Source organism: Euprymna scolopes, chromosome 13 (genome assembly GCF_053919585.1).
Source record: "Euprymna scolopes isolate OS-2025 chromosome 13, ASM5391958v1, whole genome shotgun sequence".
In the NCBI taxonomy this organism is placed as follows: Eukaryota; Metazoa; Mollusca; class Cephalopoda; order Sepiida; family Sepiolidae; genus Euprymna; species Euprymna scolopes.
The window spans coordinates 95,792,673-95,813,083 of record NC_136494.1 but is presented as its reverse complement, the minus strand read 5'-3'; the positions used below and the strand labels follow the sequence as shown (position 1 = coordinate 95,813,083).

The window sequence follows — 20,411 nt, the reverse complement described above, 5'->3', positions numbered from 1 at the left end:
ATTATGTAGGTCTAAAAATGGGGAGTAACACTGTCTATCCATCAGTCTGTCTATTCGTTCTCCCCTCCTCTCTCTCTCTCTCTCTCTCTCTCTCTCTCTCTCTCTCTCTCTCTCTTATGTATCTCTACAATTATATACATTCAACTTTGTCTGTGAGTTCGTTCCTTATAAACTCCGAAACGGCTGAACAGATTTTCTTTAAAATTTAGAATTTTAGTGTATAAGTCTGGGAGTGGTTTTAGTTAAGTTTTGTCTCAGAATATTACCGATAATCGAAACCGTTATTTTAATTTATCTATCATTGGTAAAGCCATTTTTCCATGTTGTCACTTAACAAACAATGATAGAACAACAAACCGTGAAAATTCTACTGTGAGTAAGTTGACAGCGTGTTTTTTTTTGTTTTTTTGCAAGTAGGTTCAAACTCCACACGTAAATTTCTTAATTATTTTTCATTAACTGCAAAGAATTTTATAAGACTCGAAAATATACGTGTTTTTTAGCAAAAGTAAATTATGTTTCTGTTTCTGAACGTCCATTGAACAAGCAACTGATCCTGAAGAAATCGCAAAACAATCTACACACAGATTTAGTGAAAATGTGATTCAGAGGTTTCTTATATGTCGGTTTAACAAAACATAGGCCTCCAACAACCAAACACAAGTAGTATGTCCGGCAGCATAAGGTAAGGAATTTTTTGACACAGTTGACTAATTGTAGAACTATACAGCGACAACCACATAAATTCTTACAACGAATAGATAATCGATGTTGACCTGTGGTTTCTTTTGTATACAGTTCAAGAAATCATGACTCCCAAAACCTTTCCAAAGTAGTTGGTTTTGAGCTGGAAGAATAGCTGCTAATCAGAGAAATTGGATTGTTGCTGGCATGTTGCATCCACTGTGTGGGTGGCCACGTTGATCAGTAAGGTGTCCATATAACCGAAATTTTAATATATAATATTTTAATATATTTAATTTTAGGATTAAAAAAAAATATTGGAATTACCAAAAATACAAATCAAAATAAGCATAAAAAGGCATCAAAGCAACCCCTGAGCAAGGTCGAGTAATACTGCTAGTCATGATATAATAAAAAAAAAATACATTATAAATATTTTAGGTACCGATAGTCCTAACCAACAACATCAAACAGAAATCATTGGAGTCCCATTTCATCTTCTCTTATCTTCAAACTCTTACCTTAAAGTGCATCTCCTGGTTGAGGGGAGTGTAGATTTACCTTTTAGTTATCATTACTGCCAGGACCACTCAAACACGGAGTAGTAGTACCTGTTAGGGTCCCATTTATAAGTAGAAACTAATCCTTACAGGCTATTTATTGCCAAATATATGCCTGCACATAATCATGTTGACATTCTGGTTCTCACAAGATTTCCAAAGTTAAGCAACGATGAGTTTGGCCACAACTAGATGGGTGACCATTTGGGAATGATAGGTGCTGTATGTACTGTGCCCATAGAAATTTCCAAGTTGGTATCTCTGGCGCATTTAATCCACTGGGAGAGATGCACCCTCAGTCTTTGTATAGACATGCATTTAGGAGAAGAAAACTTTGATGTAAAACCTGAGGTTTACTGTTTGCTCTGTCTTGTGGAAGCTATGACACTGACTGAGATAAGCAGGTGTACCCAAAAGTGTAGTTGCTTCTGCGCAAAGTCTTCATCACTATAAGAAAATCACATGTGAATTTCTGAACAACTTAGTTGTAGCAAACCTTATACATGTAAATCGTATCACAATATGCTTACAAAACTAAAAAAAAAAGTATCACAATATGCTTACAAAACTGTTATAGAGTAAGCTAATCTACCATTTGAAAAAAATGGATTTATCCGGAAACAATACATACAACTATGTCTAAACATCGTGACAGAGATTTGTGGTAGTTAGGGCTTCAGAAACATGACGTGTGCTTATGTAACAGCGTAGTATACGTTTGCTAATCCTAATACCCTCCTTCCAGGTATTCCTCCTCCTTTTGGGGATTGGGGTGTTTTCTAGTCATGATGCTATTAAAAATAGGCGACCCCTAGCGTGATGGTCACCTCTCTAATCGCCTATCTTTGCTAGTTCCTTCTAATAAAATAGATTCTGATAGTTTTTAATAATATTAAAACCGGTTTTCTTTAATTAGCTTCTGTATTTCCCAGCTCTTGTTAGGTTTTCATCAGTCATTAAAAAAAATGAGTTAAAATTGGTACCAATAAAAAATCCATTAACAAAATAATAGAAAAAGTAATGAGGATTCTAAACTCATTAACCTTTTTTGGAATTTATTTGGATTTATTGCCACTATTTTGCATCAAGTGACATATATCTTCAATGGATTGTATTTCATTTTTTTCACGGCTTTTATACAAGCATTCTAAGAATAATAATAACAATTAAAAAAAAAAAAAGAAAATCTTAGTATTTCTATTCCAAAATCACTAATACTAAACTCTCAAGCAATTTCTTCCACTTCTCTAGCCCTCAATTCTGCAACACCGCAAGACAGGGGCAGAACTTGTTACTGTTAATTATTGTTGCTGAGCATCATTCATGATGATTTTGCTGACATTCATTTCCCTGGCGTCATTCTATTAAAATTTCGTTATCGAAGGATATCAAGTATTTACAAGAAGGACCACATAAAGGTTGCCAATATCCTTAAGTGAAAGTGTTTTTGTGGAACAAACTGAATTCGAACTTGGCACACCTATGTTGTCAGTCTGTGTCGTTAACCTCCCTGCTACTGCTGACACGTGTTAATTTTATATATCTCCAGTTTAACCATGGATTGATTATTATCGGCTTACAATGAATCGCCAACATTCCTTATCAAATTAATAATTTCATCGTAATGAGGAGATGGTAAACAGCAACACCATTTTCAATCTATATACAGGGTGGAACGTTCAATTTGTCGCTCTAAAGAAAACAACCTTACAGGTTTATTTTAAAATTCTTATTGAAAAAATCAATTCCGGTGACTTGATTATGTAATAGAGCTGACATTTATTCAATGTAACCGCCTTCAACCTCAACCACCTCCTTGATATAAGTTGGGAACTGGGAATATGCCTTTTCCACAAGTGTCGACGGGAGCTCAGTGAATACTCGGCAGATGGCGACAATTAGGCCGACTTCCCTGTTGTGGGAAGTCATGTTGGTGATGTTCTCGACGTATGTCCAAAAAAAGCAGGTTGGGGGAGGAGGAGGGGGGCAGTGGGAGAAGGGTGCAAGCCAAACTTGAGTTTGATACAAGCCAAACCTGAGTCTCTTTGTACTTGTGAACCGATACTAAGGCCTTCTGCCACATGCAGAGTTTGCCAGTGGCCACCTGATTGCACCAGGGGATCATTATACTCTTCAGCGCATCCAGGTACACTTTGGTGTTGATTTTCAAGCTGACTTCGAAGATATGAGGTAGCACGATGTGGTCCTCACTTGAAATCACATCAAAAACCATAACTGTGGCCGGAAACTTTATTTTCATCATCCTGGGCATGTTCCTGTTATTTGGGGCTATTCAGCGATGCATTTTAAAGGTGCTGGCCATGGTCCTGTAGTCATAACTTGGATCGCTGATTATAGCAAATAAAACTGGATTGAAGTATTGCTTGTACTTTGATTCTCATGTGACAGTGAACAGGACCTACAGAAAGATGAATAGGACGTACAGCAAACCAAAGGTCTATTTTATCCTTTGATCTTCACATTCCATGGTTGATGCTTCTGACAAAGGGGGAAAATTGCTGTTTTCTGGATCGGAATTGAATCTATCTGTTTATGAGGTTTTAACTGACTTAAACTTCAATAAGCAAGCGGATTAAGTTTTTGATAAACGCCATCTTAAAAACCGATTGTCACAGCAGGGAACAATCCTACAATGGAAATTGCCTAAAACTGAAGGTAGACTAATCGCCAAACTTCAGAATAGGCAAAATATGCCCATTTATATTGAGCCCAAGATGTTATTGTTTCTGTTTTTTTTGAAAATCGCCCCAGAGAAGGCATTAAACCACTTGAAGTAAGGAACTAAAAAACAAACTACTTCGACGTCAAAGGTTAGTGAAAGATTAATGTTAGACAGATAAATTCCAACCCAGAAAACCGCAATAATCTCCCCTTTGTCAGAAACGTCGCTCATGGAATGTGAGAACTAAAGGATAAAGTAAGGGAGGCGAGAGTTATAAATCATTTGCATAACCCGTTCTTGGAAGCATCTGTATGAGCATTTAATTCAACTACCTGGGTTGGATCTGTTTCCAATCAGGATCTAGTCATCTATTTTAAACATCAGCTTAAAGTAAACATCAGATGTGACTGGAGGAGATTACATCACATAGAATTTGATACAAGGTGGGTGTACAACACTAGTAGTGCATCCATCAAAGAGATGGATACACTGTCCTGTTCCCTGCATAAGCATGGCACACATGGTCCTAGGTTCAGCAGAACCAACCACTCAAATTTAAAAGCCCCTTAGCTAGTAGAGTAAATGAGTCCTGGCTCTGTTTTCTTTTTCGTACTAGAGATTCTATAAAAGTGCCCACTCACCACATTTCTTTTGCCCTTAGTCACTTCTAAATTGTTGTATTATATCTTGGAGGACATCATCCACTCCTATAATCCATATCGATCTGTTTTAGTTTTGACATCTCACTTAGCCTACTACTATCTAGAGACCGGCATGCATATTTTCGGGGCATCTCGGAAAGACTTGAAGTTTGGGATGGTCTTATTTACCTAAAGAAAATTGTGTGCTTACGTTGCATTTTCAGTTCTAAAATTTTGAGATGAGGTATGAATATTTGTATTATTAGGTTGGTGCAAAAATAATGTCGTTTATATATATATATATATATCTAATTGAACGTCAAAAACATTATTTTTGCACCAACCTAGTATTTTGCAAGGTTTGTATTGTTTAGATTAATCGGACAATTGTTCTCATCTTGAGTGTCATCTGCACTGACCAAAACACTTGGCAACTTTTACACCTGACGAAGGTCAGAAGTTACATTAACCGAAACACTCAAGTGAAAACTATCTGATTATTCTAAACAATACAAACATTGCATTTTCACTTTTTCCTATCGGCGCCATTGCACATGTTCTCTAATTTTTCACCTCTTTTGTCACTACACACTCATAAAATAAAGACCTTCTAAATAATGTGATACAAAACTAACCCCTCTAAACAACTTTGTGAATGGAGAATCGTCGGTCAGTTTAAGCCACAGTATTATGGCCAGTTTTCATGACTCTAATTGCAGGCGTACATGTTGATACAGACATTGGCATCAAAATGATTGATTTGTTTCTGAATTTTAATTTTTCAATTAAATGAGCTCTCTTGTACAATTCACGAGTTGTTTCATCATTGATCTTCAAATTTGCACATTGCCTATTCAGTAGTCTCCTATTTCGTGCTTTAGCCACATTGTCTTGCTACAATCGTCTCTCAAATTGCACATTGGCTGGTTGGTATTCTCCCAATTTGTATATAATCTTGTAAGAATGCGTTCTAAATGTTTGTCTCCTAATTGATATATTGTCCTTTGGTGTTCTCCCAATTTGTATATAATCTTGTAAGAATGATTTCTAAATGTTTGTCTCCTAATTGATGTATTGTCCCTTGGTGTTCTCCCAATTTACACATTGTCTGATCACAATTGTTTCCCAATTTATGTGTTGTTTGGTTGAATGATCTGCCAACTTGCACATTGTCTGATCAAAATAGTCTCCTAATTTGTGCATTGTTTGGTTGATGGTCTCCCAATGAGCATATTGTCTGATAACCATTGACAGGATTAGTAAGGCTTGCAAAAGCCTTGAATTTTGAGTTTTGTCTTGAAAAGGCTTTATTTTTATTATCACCTTGTGAAGCCCTTGAAAATATGGGAAATGTTATGAAAATCGTATTCCTGATGTCCAGTAAAATTTTGTCAGAATATTAAGAAAAAAATCTAGATATGAGGGGCGTGCAATAAGTAATGCCTCTGACCCACTTCCCATAGAGTAGAGCAACGAAACTTGGTACAGTTATTAGTCTTTCTCTACATAGGAACCACCCAGAGTTATGCATTTCTCCCATCGTTTGATGAGCTCTGAAGACCGTTTTTGTAGAACACCCAAAGTTGGTCCTCCAACCACGACGTGACTTCAGAAATCAAGGCTGCATCGTCTGGTAAACACTTTCCTTTCAAAAACAACTTCATGGCTGGGAAGAGGTGAAAGTCAGAGGGTGCAAGGTCAGGAGAGTATGGAGGATGAGGAAGGATTTTCATAACCACACGCCCGTGCTTCTGATCTGGTGACATGCGAGTTGTGGACCGGAACGTTGTCCTGCAGGAGGAGGGTACCTTTGCTGATCTTGCCCCACGTCTTCATTTTGATAGCTTCCCTTAATTTCCTCAAAAGTGAAGCATAATAGGCTCCTGTAATTGTGGTACCCTTTGCCAGGAAATCTGTCATCACTACTCCGTCCTGGTCTCAGAAGACTGTGAGCATGACCTTGCCAGCGGAGGGCTGCACCCTTGCCTTCTTTGGAGGTGGTGAGTCCAAGTCCTTCCACTGCATTGACTGGGACTTGGTCTCTGGATCATAGTGATGGACCCAGGTTTCATTCTGTGTAATCAGTCTTTTGAAAAACTTTGACATCTTCTTGGCACATCTCCAAATTCATCCTCGAGCACTCAATGCATTCTCGCTTCTGGAATGGTGTGAGCAACCTGGGAATCCCTCTGGCAGACACCTTATGCATATGCAAATGGTCATGAATAATAGTTTCCACAGACCCTGTACTAATCTTGACATCTTGGGATATTTGGCGAATAGTAATACGCCCACTTCCAAAATGGCAGCCTCAACTTGATGGACAGATGCCTCATCAATGACAGAAGGAGGGCGACCAGGTCTGGGAGCTGTTTCCACAGACTTCCGGCCATGTTTGAATTCACGATGCCAGCGTTTTACAAGATCATATGATGAGGCATTATCACCATAAGTTTCTTTCATTTCATCAAAAGTCTCCTGTGGTGTGCGTCCTTTCAAATACAAAAACCGGATCACTGCTCGACATTCAATAGGTTCCATTTCACACCTGACTCAGTTCAAACACCTGTAAAACAGAACCCACAATTAGTTCAGAGCTGTAATTTGCCACATAACCCGTAAAGATATAAATCATTGCACATGCAAAATTCAAACTAGATCAGACAACTGGAAATGGGTAAGGAGCATTACCTATTGCATGCTCCTCGTAAATACTATTAATTAAAAAAAATATTAATTAAAATACTATTAAAATATTTTTTAAATATCAAAAATTAAAATCGAAATAAACACATTCTTCAGAAATTGCATAATTATTCCTGGTATCGTCCATTCAAGAGTTGCGTCCCTTCATCACAAAAAGTGACTTTTCCTATTGTCGATTACCAAGTTTTTTGGTTTATTAAATCATCGTTTATATATCAAATTGTGTTTTGAAAATTTTAATTTTGTCTGGAGAAGTCCTTGAAAAAGGCTTGAAAAACCTTGAACATGGACATTGAAAATCTGTATGAGCCCTGATGGACTACCAATTTGTGCATGGCCAGTTGTGGGCACTCTTCAAACTTTCACATTGTTAGTCAGTGATTTCCAAGTAATCTTTAATTCTACTTTTTAGTCTTTCATAAAATGGTGGATTATAACCAAGCTGCTAATCATTTTCAGTGACTACGTGATTGTATAAAAAAAAAAAAAATCAAACTGTCAGCCGATGACTTGATGTGTTGGAGCTAATCTTGACTGTCATTTTGTACCCTCCTTCCTCCCTCGTAATGTCATCTATTTTGATCGTTGTTTATTTCAGATTATTAGATTTAATTCCTTAAACTGGGTCATCCTGAAAGGCTGTACTTTCCTGAGCTTTTACCTCTTCCTGGCATTGATTTTATTCCTTTAGTAGATCAACAATTTGATCTGCTTTTGTTAGCTTTGGGACTTATTGATAACTATTTGCGATCAATCAATAAATATTTACGTATTATAGGTCAGGCCAATGCTTATACTTGTTAGTTGGACTAATGTGTATTTGTAGATGAGGAAATTATTTTTCTGTTGTCGATCAAATGATTCTATTTAACTGGAGAATTACAAAAGTCAAATCAGGAAAAGGAAAGTCCCAACGTTCATACAAAAACGGACAAGGAAGTGTCTTTTAGCGGACATTGCAAGAAAACTTGTAGAGTAAAAAAAAAGTGGATGTTTCTGACAAAGAGGGAAGAATTGCTGTTATCTGGATCAGAATCTATTCGATCTAACACTTCTCGCTGTCAGGTTTTTTTTACCTTGAAGTAGTATTTTCTTAGCTTCCTACACCAAGTGGCTTCATGCATTGTCTGGAGCGATTTCCATAAAAAAGTATGCTGGATTAGTAAACACCGTAAAGAAGCAAGAAAAATATTTAATTTAAAACCAGGTTAAAAGCTCAACAGAAAATTACTGATTCCAATTTTTCCATCGGTTTTGTCTAGAGATTAACCACTGACAATTGATGCACGGACAAACACTTTTGTTATTATATATTTTCTCAACTTATATATAAAAAGGCACTGTGTGTGTGTGTGTGTGTGTGTGTGTGTGTGTGTGTGTGTGTGTGTGTGTGTGTGTGTGTGAGAGAGAGAGAGAGAGTGAGTTCCCCATGGACTCTGTAATGGCTGGGCCAATTTTTATGAAAATTTACACAAATATACTTTGTGTCGTGGAGTGTTCTTAGATAGGTTTTATATCAGAATGCCTCTGATAAGTATCGAAAATCGATAATCAAAAATTTTAATTAAAGAAGGAACAGACCGATTTTGAACAAAGTTAATACCGTTATAAAGCCTAACATCACAAGTGCACTTGAAAAGTTTTATCACCGCACAAGCAGAAAGGCTCGACATATAAAATCAACAGTAAGTACTTTGATAAGACAAGAGAGCATTCAAAATGAATGTTTCTGTTTAGAACATAACTGAACCATGATACTTGACTTTTGCATTTTAAACTTTAATCCAAGCCATTATATAATATTTTTATAAACAATAAGCAACAGTAGGTTCTTTGACAGAACAGGAGCACGTTCGAACTAAATGTTTCTGTTTAAGGCACAACTGAACCAGGATACTTGGTTATTTTAATTTTAAACTTTAATTCAAACTATTGTAGAAAAGTAGGGTTTGTATTACTATACATATAGATTTGAAAAAGTTGTCAAAAAACAAATATATAACAAATAAATGTTATCAAAGGCCAGATAAGTTACTTTTCTACCTAACTGGATATGTTTTTAGTGTTTTTATTCAATGCAACATGTTTATTCAGCTCAAAAAAAATAGTGTTTACCGATGTATTGGAAAATTTAAAATGGCGGCCGACTCTCTCTTTGACACGGTAAGTTTGGGAACAGGAGTTAAAAATAAAAACAATATTCAAAATACTGTTAAAAGCCTACCGAATATATGTCAGCCTATGTCACGGTAACATATATTGAGCGAGTTTTTAACCGTATTTTGTCTAGTTTTTTATTTATAACTCCTTTTCCCAAACTTACCGTGCGAAAAAGAGTTGGCCGCCATTTAAAATTTTCCAATACATCAGTAAACATTTAAAGAACACACATATATCCAGACATTAACATATATATATATATATATATATATATATATATATATATATATATATATATATATAAATATATATATATATATATATATATATTGCTTTGTACTTTCCAGCTTTTATTAAAACAAACAAAACCTTTATCATGTGTAACTGGCATTTCTGTATGTCTGTCTGTCTGTCTGTCTGTCTCTCTCTCTCTCTCTCTCTCTCTCTCTATATATATATATATATATATATATATATATATATATATATATATATGACATATATTTTGTTTTTATTTTTATTTTTTAATAAAAGCTGGAAAAAGCAATCTGCGACTTCTTTCTAAATAATGTAAGCGTAAACATTCAGTGGTCATACGGATTGTTGCAGAAAAAGTTACACAGAAAATGGTGGGAAGTGTTACAGATTTATGTTGCCTTTCTTTCTAAAAGAATTGCATCAAAAGTGTTTCGCCATTATTTAAAATAAAAAAAAAATGTTTACACATGATGCAAACACCAAACACTCTGAAACAAATTCACAAAGAATTTTCATTTGTAAACAACAAAAAAAAGAAAGTATTTTTGAATGACATCTTTCTGTGAGTTGAATTAAATTATGGAGAGTAGACAATGAACCTTGTATTTACTTTCGGCAGCCTTGTAATTCGTGCTTCCATTTCATATCCTTTAATTCTCACGTTCTATGAGCGATGTTTCTGACAAAAGCAAACGATTACTGTTTTAGAGACTGGAATTTATTCATATAACTTTTATTGATTTATTGATGGCTTGTTTTTTATATTAAAGCAATATTTTTTCAGCTCCTTACATGAAGTGGCTTTATGCATTGTCTGGAACGATTTCCAGAAAAAAATGTTGATAACTACAACATTTGGCATAATGGCTAAGTTTTGTTAATAGGCCGAGAGACCAGGGTTCAATCCTACCAAAGATCCGAAAAATGTACACTTTGTCTTCTTGCTAACCACTCAGCAGGTCAGGTTCAAGGGTAAATGTAGCAATCTAGGAAAAAGAAGTGATGCTCTCCCTTACATCTGGGTATTGTATATAACAAAAATGGAGCCACCATTTCGCCTTACGTAGGCTTGATCCATTTGTTTATATTTACACATTATAATAAAAATTGTTAGAATACTTATTGTTTATTGCTAACAATTCACATTCAAACATAACATTTTAGAATTAACCTTTTTTCAAGGATGTTATAATTTTAAACTATTTTATATTGTTAATGTAATGACCAAACGTTGCCATAAATTAAACTTCACGAAATCCGGTTTAAAAATGAGAGAGAGGAAAAAAAAAAGGACCGGCATGCAACAGCTGATTAACAAATTTGTACCATGCCTATTTTGTTGTTAAAAGAAAGAAAATAATTGAAAGTATTTATGGGAATTCAGTTTGTAAGACTTCTTATCAATTTTATTTGAAAAACGATTTTTTTAAGGACATTCATTCGTTTATTAAAGTATCTTTGCAAAAATGTAAAACAAAAAATGGGAGTAATAAGGGAAGAAAATTGAAAGTAAAAATGCTGGGTAGATCTAGAAACTAATAAAAGCAAATTCAATTTTAATAAATTATTGCATAAAAAACATGTCTCAACTAAGTGTTAACAAACATCTTTCTACTCTTCTCCCTTCATAATGACCCCGCTAATTAATTCCCTAATAGTAGCCCCCTGCTTCAAAGTGGCACTGTGCCTTGTTTGGGGTGAAAATTGAATAAAAAAAAAAAAATAAATAAAAAATAAAAAAATAAAGTGTTGTAATGCAAGTCAAATTTTAATCTTCTTTAATAAATGTTAGTTGAAAGAACAATGCAATGAAATGCAATTCTAAATATTAGCTTTACTTTTATTTGTAATTAGCCTGGGTGCCCAGCGTTGCTCGGGTGTTTGGAGGTGTGTGTTGAGCAAAATATTAAAAAAAAAAAAACATGTTAGTAGGCAGGCAGGCTCGAACCTGTACCTCGAAGGAGGAAAAGAACATGACCCCCGCCCCCCCAAGGTCTTTGCCATTGTGTCCATCGCCAAACCAGAAATGGCAAAGGTTTAAATTAAGACTAGTCAATCGAAAAGATGGGATGACTTCCGAAAATATCAGCGAAAAAAGCGACACCTCCTTGTAGAAGAGTGTCCTGTTGAAGGTGAAGAAATTAATGTTTTTAGTCAATTAATTTTTTTGATATTTGTTGTCCGAAGGGTCGAGCTTCAAAATTTGTCGCCTCTTTCGAAAGTTTAAGGCATAGACACACGCACCTACATACATACATACATGATGATGATTGCAACGTCTTGTTAGACGAGTGCCACTCCCTCGGACACTTAAAGTTCATGAGCCCAAATGCCTGAGGGAGTGTCTATACAAAGATAAAAGATTATATTACGTCGTCTTAGCTTTGTACGACGGTTCAAAATATTAAGATCAAGCAAGAGCAAGATAGCCAGCAACAAATTAAACTGCAGACCAGCTTAATGCGAGTGCTGGTTTCCCGCTTTATGGTTTTTTTAAATCAGAGATTTGCTTCTCCTAGAACAGTTGCCTTCACCACGGCTTACGGGAACCCTCTCCACCCCAACACATATATACATACACTCAAATATACACGTTGCTAGTTGGCCGTTGACCTCGAAAAAGGGTTCATTCTCCCTTTGAAAGGTCTTGTTTTTAATCCTTCAAGGAGACTAGGCGCCCTCCTCACCAAACAGGTCTGGCGGGGGAACCAATTTAGTCGTCGGTGACCCGACTATGAGGCAGGTAGTACTGGGTTACATGGTACCAGCAGCATATGACATGACTTGACATGCATACATACATACAGTGGTCTCAGCAAAGACAACAAATGCAGGTTCTGCCACACAGAAGCAGAGAGTGTGAGCCACCTGATTTCTAGCTGTAAGGTTCTGCTAGGGGACGGCTACTATACAATGCGACACAATGAAGTATGCAAATATCTCCACTGGACGATCTGCAATAAGTTAAATATCGAATGCAGCAAGAAGTCATGGGAACATATACCCGAAAGAACAGTCGGAAACAAGTCATATACCATCCACTATGACTATGCAATCTCTACAGCCACGTACCTAGAAAACGGAGCTATAAAACCCGTCATTGTAATATGGGACAAGAAGGAGAAGGAAGCAACCTTGGTGGAAGTTAGTGTCCCGAATGATGCTGGGTTAAACAGAGCTGAGAGGGAAAAGATTACCAAATACCAGGGTCTTATGTATGACATGAAAAGAAACTGGAACCTTAAGAAGATCTCTATCATTCCAGTAATTATAGGAGCAACCGGACTTATGAAAAAGAATTTTACAAACTATCTTACAAATATACCAGGTAAACAAAGTGCAAAGGAGATTCAAACAATTGCACTTAAAAGGACGGTTAGAATCTTAAAAAGATCTCTCGGTTGGAGTGTCTAAAATAGCAGGTGTATGTTTGGCATCTGGTAGGATGCCCCATCCCTGGCTTAAACAAAATGATAAGAAAAATGAAAAAATAGAGAAAAACATTTAAACAGACAGGTGAGATTTATATTATAGATGATTTAATATGTCTAAAACAATACTATTTTATTAAATGTACTCTTGCACTATCTTTCAGTGTTCAATTTAATCTACTGCTTCAAACTAATGTACTATCTTACAACGTTCAATACAGGCAAGTAGTGTAGTACCTGTTCTGTTGTAGCAAGATCATCCTCCAAGACATTACCTTCTTCTTTGAGGAAAATAGTGTAGTATTATCTTTCAATGTTCAATTCAGACAGATTGGGTTAGTGTAGTATGTTTCTTGGTATTATTTGGATTATTCAGCTAGTATTCTCATCTTGAGTGTAATTCTCACAGCGTTTCAGCAGATGTAACTTCCAACCTTCTTCCGATGTATCTTGTTGAACTCTGGAATCAGCACGGAATTTTGAATGGACCTCTTTATTAAATCTATGGGGATAGCATAATCTCATTTTATCAATCACGACTGGGTAGAAGTTTTAAGTAATTCTTTGTATTCTTAGTATCGTCGGCACTGAGGATCGAATCTTCAACCTCCATAAAATTATCACTCAGAATTGAATTTTACTTATTACTTTATTTTTGCTTGTTAAAATGATTTTTACAATCTCTATATATAAAGCAAGAATATCTGCATGTGTCTGTTCAGAAAAAACTTATTCAAGGTTGATCACCAGACCAAAGGCAATGGTGTATTTAGAATCAACAGGTTCCATTGGATGTTTAAGTTTGATTTTAAGTGATTAAAAGTTGTTTCTTTAATAATAATAATAATAATAATAATAATAATAATAATAATAATAATGAAGGGTTGGCTTATCTTGTAGACCGTTAGCATTTAGTAATCCAAAAATATCTCGAAAAAAGACAAAATAAACTTCATCTAAATATTGTATTGTTAGATGAAACAAATTTTTCATGTATAAAACATTAAAAGGGAAGTAACTAGTTTCCCTTGTTTATCTTGTTTGCCTTATTTGGAGAGTAGAGTTATGTCCTTTGCTATTCCAGACAGCAGACATTGGATTGACACATCCTACACCGAGCTCCCTCCATGTAAAATCTTTTAGGTTAAGAAGTAATTCTTTCTTCACCTATAGAGAAAAATATAAATTGTTGATTTATACAAAAGAGTTTAATTCAGTGTTATATTCATTCCATATCTCATAAATATCACGACGACACACCAAACTGGTGATGAGGATGAAATTAACAAAGAAAAAACAATCCACTCTTTCATTGGTCGGAATAAAACAAGTGTTAAAAACACACTTGAGGGAATATCGACAAGATTCAATTCATCTATCTAGTTTAAATCAAACAAATTTAAATCAAAACTATTAGAGATAACATGTTTCAGAAATTCTTTTACTCTTTAAAAGATATATACTAACAGGCTGCTCGGCGTTGCACGGTCGTAAAATACGCTTAAATATGATATTTTAATTCATACAGATTTTGTATTATTATTATTATTATTATTATTATTATTATTATTATTATTATTATTACTACTACTACTACTACTACTACTGCTGCAATATTTTGGACGACTAATGAGGGTATGGTCCCTGACAGTCGGGAGATTCTATTTATAAACGATGCTGTTAGCAACTGGCGAATCAAATTAATTCACGTTCTGCTACCAACTAATCAGAAACCAGAATTGTCCATAAAACTAAACTTTTTCTGTAGCAAGCTCGCATGTGTTTTCTTCGTGTCAACACGGGAAGAATCTTTTGCTCTGTGGCTTCCAACTCAAAAACTGTCTACTGAGAACAAGTCAACTCTCAGGACTTGTATAGAACAACTAACCATCGGAAACTGTTCTGAAACTAAACATGGCTTTCAACTCAAGAATTATTATTATTATTATTATTATTATTATTATTATTATTATTGAACCAATTTTCTATTTATTATAATATTGCACCACATATATGGTAGTTGTCCCCCAGCATGGCCTGATCGTAAAATGTGCTTAAATATGATATTATGATTCATGCAGATTTCGTATTTATTATTATAGAGCCAATATTGTATTGATAATTATATTGTACCCATATATAATACACATTTAAAAAGTAAAAAAAAAAGAAAAAAATTATACTTTAGTGTCATCAGCAAGAATCAAAACCAAAACATTTGTCATCCCAGCCTTACTCGTTACCGTTTGAGCTATCGTCAGATGGATTAGAAACACTTAAAAATGAACCGATTTTAATGTATAAATATATATTTGCACAATACGTACAAAAGCACTTTAAGTCGACTTACGCCTGCTAAGTTACAATTCTTTTCAATTTTAACCCCTCAGCGGTTATTTTTACCGGCTAAAGACCAAATTGAACTTGTTTCACAGGTCCAAATCCTCTGTGTAAACCAAAAGTTGACGGTGAAGTTTGGTAAAGACCGTACCTCAAATAGACAGAGAACGTCACATATATATATATATTACAGTTTAACTCGCATATCAACTGATATGTGTTGTCTGACGCTACATGATGTGTTTCTATTAACGCTCGCCTCTTAATCTGTTTTCACTGAAAACGTAAGATAAGGGTAATATCCGAAATCGTGTCAAGCTGAAAACAAACTGGACTGCGATTTACATTTCCGGACATTAGACATCTTGAATTAACACGCACTACAGAACTTTCTCCAAGTAAAACGTTTTGGATTAAGGAGTTATTTTTTCACTTATAAAGAACAAATATTAATTATCGATTTATACAGAGGAGTTTTATTCAATTTAAAAAAAAAATTTTTTTTATTACATTTTCACCCCAAACAAGGCACATTTCCACTTTGGTGTAGGGAGCTACTATCAGGGGCAGCAACTACTGGGGCACTATGTAGGGATTTGGGCAGCAAGATGTCGGTTCACGTTACACTTGAACTTCTGCATGTCAGTACAGTTGGGGAAGCAGGGACCATTAAAATACTTGTAGAACAGGCAGAGGGATGCAACGTTTCATCGATGGGACAGAGGCTGAAGCTTAGATACCAGTTCAGGGCCTCTCAGATTGGCGACTCTCTTTTGAACCTTGTCTAGGAGCGAGAGACTAGCAGCAGATGCACCAGCCCAAATGTGACAACAATACTCCATACATGGGCGAATGGTGGCCTTATAGAGGTACAGGATACTTTCAGTAGTTTTCTAGCACAATAGAGAGAGCCTACCTTTTTCGCAGCGGACCTGGCAATGTATTCAATGTAATTGTTCCAACTCATGTTTCCTGTGAACGTTAGGCCAAGCATTTTGAAAGATGTACTCTCAGATAGGGAGTCACTGGCCATTGCTATTGGTGGCAGATAAAGTTTCTTGTAATTATTGAAGGAAATCAGTTTAGTCTTGGCAGCATTGAATGTGACTATCCATTTTTGTCCCCATTCCACTACAGATTGGAAGTCATCCTCTGGTGTTTTTGCCATTTTTTTTAGTTATGTGTTCATTTGTTTTCCTGTCATGCCTGCTATAGAGTGTGGTGTCATCAGCATATATACCCATCTCAGAGGCAGTTTTGTCGGGGAGATCATTAATAAATATTAGGAACATTAGAGGTCCAAGGATAGACCCTGATGCACTCCCGTATTTATATCATATTGTTTAGATGTACGACTGTCGAGGACAACCTGGATTTTTCTCTTATCTAAGAAGGATTTAATTATGTTAAGTATTCTACCAGTGATACCGTATGATTTAATTTTCCTGAGGAGACCTTCATGCCATACCCTGTCAAAAGCCTTAGATATATCTAGAGCTACCGCTCTACCCTCCCCCGCTTTGTCCAGTGAATGGTATATACGTTCAGAGATTAAAGTGAGGATGTCTGCGGTAGAGATATATTGTTTGTCAGTCAGAAGTTTAGTATCTGTAAGGTGATGGACTAGAGCATGGTTAATTATGGTCTCAAATATTTTGGCAAAAAGTGGGAGGAAGCTAATGGGGCGATAATTTGATGGGTCAGTTCTTTCGCCAGAATTCTTGAACACTGGTATCACTGAAGAAGAATTGTATACACTTTAAATTTATGAACTCAATAAAACCTTAATAAAGATGGTACCGTTTTCCGTTTTTTTTTTTTTTTTAATTAGAGACATAGAAATTGAATTATTTGGAGGATAATTCAAGCACTTTAATATCTTTGTTTATTTTGTGGTAAGCACGTTTTATATATATATATATATATATATATATATATATATATATATATATATATATATATATGTATGTATGTATGTATGTATGTATGTATATATATATATATATATATATATATATATATATATATATATATCACTAATTTCATTATCATGGTTCAGTTGTGCTTTCATTTCAAACGTGCTTCTGTCATATCAAAGAACCTACTGTTGATCTGATAAGATCATCAGTAGGTTCTTTCGGCTTGTGTGGTAATAAAACTTCTCAAATGCTCTTGTGATGTTAGGCTGTGTAAGAAGTTAATTTTCGTCAAAATCGACTGTTCTTTCTTTCATTGGATTATTTCGATTATCAATTATCGATTATCAATACTTATCGAAAACATTCCAATACAAAACCTATCTAAGAACACTATTAGGCACATAAGGTGCATTCATGTGAAATTTCATTTTGGAGTTCGTTTTGGAGTTCATAAGGAACAATCTTATACACCCACACGTAGACAAACTTCTTTCGTATAACAGATAGATCGTTATTTTCATGGCAAGTGCTCGTCTGAGCTCCAATCTATGGTGCCCCCTCGCCAATCTTTCATGAAAAACACCCGTCTAGCCGAAACCACTGTCAATAATTTTCCCCACTCTTTGACTGTGCCTAAGTCAAAACGTAGATTCCATGAACAAAGCTTCTTTCTTAGAACTGCACGCCTGTGGAACTCTCTTCCGTTTTCCCGTTCTCCAGCTGACTACAACTTGGTTGTCTTCAAGTCCAACGTAAACAAATTCTTGATGAACCGCCCCCCCCTCCTTAAGTAATCCAATCTACCAAATTTCCATTACAAACGATTACTACGATATTATCCCATTGATTATTGTACACTCAATGACCCTTATCCTCGAGTGGCCTCCGGACCTTGATAAGTGGTGATTCCTATGTAAAAAATAAAAATAATGTTGACTATCTTAACACTTTCTTGCAGTCCCAAGTGGCGCCTAATCGTCAGAAATGTATTAATAGTATTCTTAAGATCTTAATAGATATGAAGATAAATACAACCGCGCTATCAAGTTTTGGGTCGATGACAGGATATTGTTCATAAATAATTGATTTCTCCTAATATTTAATCCAATTGGTTATCAAAAAATGCGAAACATTGAAATTAAACACTTATCCTTATCTATTTAGACAAAAAAAAAAAAATCAATATGGCATGAGTTAGATTAAATATTTATGTATTTGCTTTTAATTCTTAAATTTTTTTTTTATTATTATTCAATCATTTACCTGGCAAATTAGTTTTTATGCTGTTTAATCAGAACTTGAACAACAAAGTAAATATTTATCTATGTGTTTACGTTAGGTTATAAACTCTCGAATGTTGTGCAATGAGTAGAGTCTATTCCAGCTTTACAAAGTAAACAGCTTGCAACCATATGTGACATGCATGGAGGCTCCAAATGCTAGGTTCAATTTACTTTGCTTTTTGAATTTTATCATTTGATATTTTACCTCTTAAAAATAATTTACAGTTCTTACGAGAATGTGCTATATATATATATATATATATATATATATATATATAAACTACTTCATTTATTCACATAAAATTAATATACGAAAGTATAGATTTATGCGTAAACTTTAAGTATTTACTTCAAAAGTGCTCAATACGTAGGTAGAGCTAGTTAGTAATTTATAAAATATATATGGCGATTAAGCTACACTGAATAATCGCCATATATATTTTATAAATTACTATATATATATATATATATATATATATATATATATATATATATAAAGTGACCTTGTTTGTCTCTCTGTCTGAGGAACAATCTATATCAAATTCTTTCATCAATTTTTAGTCTACAGGCTTGAAATTTTATATATAGAAAATTTGGACTAATAAAACAAATTCGATTTGGTCTTTAGCAGACAAAAATAGCTTCTAAAGGATCAAAATTGAAAAAAATATTGAAACTTCGCACGTGTAAATAGACTTAAAATGCTCTTAAATGTATTTGCAAATATATATTAATACGTTAAAATCGGTCCATTTTTAACTATATTTTAGCCATCTGATGATAGATCAAACGGTAACAGCTAAAGCTGGAGTGCTAAACATTTTGGTTTCAAGTCTAGTTAATAGCATCCAGGTTATATATATTTTTTTTACTTTTGAAATCAGTACTATATATTGGGTGAATATAATAATCAGTAGAATATTGGTCCTATAATAATAAATATGAAATCTGTATAAATTAAAATATCATATTTAAGTGTATTTTACAACCGGACAACACCGGGCGGCCTGCTAGTGTATATATATATATATACATATACATATATTAGTGTTGGGACGATTAATCGGAATCGGGAATTGGAAAAATCGGAGCTTTTTGAGATATCAGAATCAGTATCGGAATCAAAACATTAAAGCCTATTTTCCGATGCCAGAACCGATTCCTTTAATTATTTTTTTTATTTGCTTTTAGTTTAAGAAATATCTTCCACTGCTTGTAGTAATAATGAAATAAAAAAAAAAATTATTGATTTTAAACTTCTAGTAAGACTAAAATCTCTAGATCATCCCCTCACAGGTGTGCTTTTACGATTGAGAAAATATATACACATTGAAGATGTGTTTTTACAGTAATCGGGACAAAATAACACTTTTATAGTGAAATATTTAGAGATTTATAAAGAATCGGAATCGGTAATTTAGTACGGAATCGGGAAAAATATTGGAATCGTCCCATCACTAATATATATATATATATATATATATATATATATATATATATATATATATATATATGTATATATATATATATATATATATATATATATATATGTATATATATATATATATATATATATATATAATAAAAGTTATGCATTCTTTAAATGGAATGAAGAACAATAACGCAGACGAACTTACTTGTAAGAAACTGTCATTACAGTAAGAGCCTTCTTTTATGAAGAGTCTATTATTAAGAATAGGCAGAAATGGTTTGAAGAAGTGAAGAATTATGGAAAGGAGGAAAGAA

The 20,411-nt window shown here is 34.5% G+C and overlaps 1 long non-coding RNA gene across 2 annotated transcripts in view; it reads left to right on the top strand.

The window, feature by feature from the left end:
• LOC145292093 (uncharacterized) overlaps nucleotides 1-20,411 on the top strand; it is a 460,939-nt gene that overhangs the window by 213,270 nt on the left and 227,258 nt on the right. The window lies entirely within an intron of this gene.